This window comes from Nasonia vitripennis, unplaced genomic scaffold (assembly GCF_009193385.2).
Source record: "Nasonia vitripennis strain AsymCx unplaced genomic scaffold, Nvit_psr_1.1 unplaced0092, whole genome shotgun sequence".
Lineage (NCBI taxonomy): Eukaryota > Metazoa > Arthropoda > Insecta > Hymenoptera > Pteromalidae > Nasonia > Nasonia vitripennis.
The window spans coordinates 30,001-35,000 of NW_022279871.1; the positions used below are offsets into that span (position 1 = coordinate 30,001).

Below are 5,000 nucleotides of genomic sequence, written 5' to 3' on the forward strand. Positions count from 1 at the left end.
GAACATACTCACTCTCAGCCTCCCTTACATTCTCTTTCGCTCTCGCCCAGGCATCCTCCGTACACTTCCCACGCATAAAGCCATACTGACGTGCATTCCATTTACCCTCCATGTGCCTCATCAAACGCGCAACCATCATTCGCTCCATGACCTTGCCCGGGCTACCCAACAAGCTAATAGGCCTGTAGGACCTAGACTCGGCCACATCCTTGTCGGCTCCTTTCAGGAGAACGACCACTCTGGCCTCCTTCCACCTGTGTGGAAAGAGTCCCTCACTCAGACACGTGTCAAACAGCCCCTTAAGAAACAGGGGGGCTGCTCTCCACACCTGGCGCAACATCTCATTCGTCAACCCATCCATTCCAGGAGCCTTGCGCATTTTCATGCCCAAGACTGCCTCGTCTAGCTCACCCATGCAGAATTCATACATATCCATCTGGACTCCATGCACCTCCTCCGCAGGAATTCCATCGTCTGCGGGGAAGAACTCGTCCAGAAGCACTCTTGCACTCTCCATCCACGTCTTCGTACATCCATTCGCCGTCCGCAGCCCAGCCAAGCTTTCAGGGTTTAACTTCCCCATGCAGAATGTCGAGATGACACCCCATGGGTCAGTTTCCCCCTTCCGCTCCACCGTGCCATGCCAGTTACTCTCTTTTGCATCCTTCATCATTCGCCTATATTCTCTTTCACACTCCTTCCACTCTCGCCATCTCGTACGATCCGGGTCACCCGTTCTTGATCTTTCACTCTGATACGCTCTCCGCCATTCACGCACCTTTCGCTTCTTCTCGCTTAAACTTTCATTCCACCACACAACACTCTTACGCTTAGGAGCCGGTCGTGAAACGACCTTCTCCATGCAAACCTCATTCGCCTCAGTCATCCACTTGTACAGGAGCGTTAACTTTTCCTCTGCCCCTAACACAGAGTACTCGTCGTACCCATAGTCGCTGGCAAAGGTCTCGATAAGGCCCCGGTACAGCAGCCAATTGCACTTCCTTGCATTCCACTTATGCATCCTCTCGCCATTTACATCCACATTTTCTCCCGTAGACATCGTGATCACAATAGGATTATGATCACTAATGCCCCAGTCATCCTTCAACATCCATTCAAACTGACACTCACTACCCTTGTAGAGAGTGACATCAATGTCACTCTCCCCTCTGGCTCCACTGAAGGTGTAAGCCAGGGTAGGGACATTTAAAACATCCATTTCCGCTTGCACAACCCAGTCACCCAACACAGCACCCCGACGCACCGCTTGCCACGCCCGAACCATGGACTTACTATGCCAAAGCTCGGACGCAGCATTCGCATCCATTCCAACAAGCAACCGACGTCCATTCCTAGTGCCGACCACTCTGTCAAGGTAGTCAACACATTCTTGCATACTGCCATTCGGTCTACAGTAGAGAGAGACAACAAGTATCTCCCCCACCGGGCCTTTCACCCAGACGCATACGGCGTCCTCATGCGCTCCCTCATTTAGTAACATGCATTCATACCTTTTCCCAAACACTACTACAGCCGCTTCTCCAGACTTACTGAGATACATTCTGGATCCCGCTGGTAAACCACAAACCCTATCCTTATAAACATACGGCTCTTGGAATAGGCATATCTCTATGCCGTCCTCAAGCGCGCAGTTCGCAATATCGCACATCGCAGCGTAGGACTTTTGACAATTTACCTGCAAGATCCGCACATTTACACCCACATCTGTTCCATTCATTTGAGACTCAGCCATTGTTCACGAATCGAGAGCGCAACAACCGCAGTTTCCAAGCATACATCGGGCACCGCGGCGATCTCGCCAAATGCTCCGAAGGAAGCTTTCTTGCTCTGCAATTGCTGCAGTCCTCCGCAGCCTTACACTCATTCATCCTGTGCCCACTCTTGCCACATTTGTAGCACAGAGGCTCACTCTTACATTCCCTGGCACGATGGTCGTAGCCCTGGCAGCGGAAACAGCACATCACCCTTTCATACGAACAGCATCTAAAGCTGTTCCATCCAACAAACACTCTACCATCTTGCAACAGCCTATCACGCCATGGCAGAGGTAACTCGACAATCACATTGCCGAGTCGCTGCCCATCCTCTCTCCTGACGATCTTCACACGCTTCGTGAATTCATTCACACTAACATGCTCACGCAAACTTTTCTCGTACATACCCCTAAGGAGATGCTCATTCGTCATCTCATTCGGGACACTGTACACAATCACTCGAGGATCCATCACTTTGGGCTCCACAGCACGGAGTCCCGCCTCGACGAGTCCGGCACACCGGGAGAGAGCCTTTCTCTCTCCATCGCTAGCCGTCTCCACCACGACCCCACCACCACGAGCAGGTCTGATGGTCCTCACCCTAACATTCACGTCCTCACTCGTGCTCTCAATCATTCTTCTTCGCACCTCGTCGCACGTGAGCTGCTCCTTTGCGCCACGCACAACAAGCGCGAAGCTGGGCTTAGGCCCCACATTCGCTCCCAAACCCCTACTACCAGGAACAACCTCAGCCGCTGCTGGAGGTGACCGTGACGACGCCGCTACCCTCATCTTTACGACATTCATCCCTTCATCCACTCTTCGGACAGTCTCACACACATTCGCTAACTCAGCCTTCATACACTTGTGAGCAGTAAGCTCACCACGCAACTTCGCATTCTCTAACATCAAGCGCTGCACCAGCCCTTCGTATTTCGAGGCATGGTCGAGCACACTACTGGCCTGCCACTTCGTGAACTTGTTGGCATCTGAAAGCAGATGCCCACGAAGTCCGTCAGTGACTGCACGCAGCTCGCCGACCATTACCTCCGAAACCTCAGCGCTCTCATTCACACCCACACTCTTACCATCCACAGGCACCTCGGCGTCAACCACCTCGCGCTTGATGCGCTTAGGCGGCTGCCGCAAATTCTCACACACCACAAAGAGCTCGCCCCTCGCCCCCTTGAACCTATCCTGGCCCACCGCATTCCTCTTTACCGTCCTCTTGCCATTCGCACACTCATTCATACTCGCACACACTTCCATACCAACATCCATACTCTCCGTCTCTATAATCCTGCTCACATCATTTTCACTCCTACTGACACTCACTTTCTTGCTTACACCTTGATTTCCATCCACACTACAATTCACACTCTTGTCAACCCTATCATTCCTATTATCATTCTCACTCGCACTCACATTTTCGCGCCTCTTCCTCTTCTCCTCGGCCTTTCGCTGCTTTCTCGCCGCCTTTGTCTCAACGAGCTCGAAATCCTTTGTGGGTTTCAGGCCCGATGGACTCCGGGAGCGTGAACGCTCGCGCAGGCTGTCAGCAGAGTATACGGAGGAGCGCGTGTCCTCACTATCTCCACCCCCGCCCTTGGAATCCTTCCTCAGGAAGTCCTCCCTACTACCTCCTGCCCCCTTACTACGCGTCATTTTCCGAAGCTTTGTTTTAATTGAATCCATCTGTTTCGTACGTCCCCTCCCCCAAGCAGACCCGGGGCACCCGCACCGAGCACCATCTCTACGATGGTACCCAGCGCATAGCTCACCGTGTCCACCATAAGGAAGGGACTTCTCTATTCGGGACGAGACAACGGTCACTCGAAGCAGTGCGCCCTTACCTCGAGAAGGCAACGCAACCCGAACAAGCCGCCACAGCCAGCCGGGGGTTGGTGGGCTCGCGACTCCTCTCCAAGAGCCATGCATCCCATAGCCGCCCACCTAAGCGTAGGATTGGGGGGTTTTATAGAGGACCCCACCTCGCGGACGGGCGGTTAAGCCAAGCCCCCGCTCCCCACACCGCCAACGTACCAACGCCACGCCCTGCGAAGGTTGTTGAAGACGGTGCAAGGTTTACGGGCCAAGCGACGGCGCTCATCGCTTGGGACTAGGAACCCCGGGGTTGTCAAGCCCGGTGGCTTCGGATCCGGCGCTCCGGTTCGCGTTCCCACACTTCTCGGGGTCTCCTTTCCGCTTTCGCGGATCGGTTCCTGAGAGTGGGGTCGGCTAGCCAAAGCACCGGATCCTCCACCACTTCCTGGGTTTGGATCACTTTAGCGGAACAGGAATTCGCTTTCGCAAACTCCTGAACTCGGGCCCCCTCGGCGCGACAAGCCAGTGATCGTGAGGGGGGGTAGATAGGGACAGTGGGAATCTCGTTAATCCATTCATGCGCGTCACTAATTAGATGACGAGGCATTTGGCTACCTTAAGAGAGTCATAGTTACTCCCGCCGTTTACCCGCGCTTGCTTGAATTTCTTCACGTTGACATTCAGAGCACTGGGCAGAAATCACATTGCGTCATCACCCGCGAGGGCCATCGCAATGCTTTGTTTTAATTAGACAGTCGGATTCCCCTAGTCCGTGCCAGTTCTGAGCTGAGCGTTGAATGGCGGCCGAAGAGAACGATCAGGACGGCGTAAACCGCCCCAAAAGCCTCGCAGCAAGGAAGATCCGCGGGAGGCCAAGGCACGGTACCGAGCTCGGATCCCGACCCCCCCGTGAAGGAGGGTCATTCACCTCGCCCAGGCCCGGCACGTCAGCCAGACCCACTTCCCGACCAAGCCCGACGCGCCCCGCTCCTCAGAGCCAATCCTTATTCCGAAGTTACGGATCCAATTTGCCGACTTCCCTTACCTACATTAGTCTATCGACTAGAGGCTCTTTACCTTGGAGACCTGCTGCGGATATGGGTACGAACCGGCGCGACACCTCCACGTGGCCCTCTCCTGGATTTTCAAGGTCCGAGGGGAAGATCCGGACACCGCCGCAACTGCGGTGCTCTTCGCGTTCCAAACCCTATCTCCCTGCTAGAGGTTTCCAGGGAACTCGAACGCTTATACAGAAAAGAAAACTCTTCCCGGATCTCCCGACGGCGTCTCCAGGTCACTTTGGGTTACCCCGACGAACACTCTTACGAGGGCCCGAATTGTATGCGGTTCCGCTGCCGGGTTCCGGAATAGGAACCGGATTCCCTTTCGCCCGACGGGTGT

General features: G+C 54.5%; 1 pseudogene; it reads right to left on the reverse strand.

Annotated features, from left to right (window-relative positions):
* The window catches only part of LOC116418199, a 10,362-nt pseudogene that overhangs the window by 3,430 nt on the left and 1,932 nt on the right, over positions 1–5,000 (reverse strand).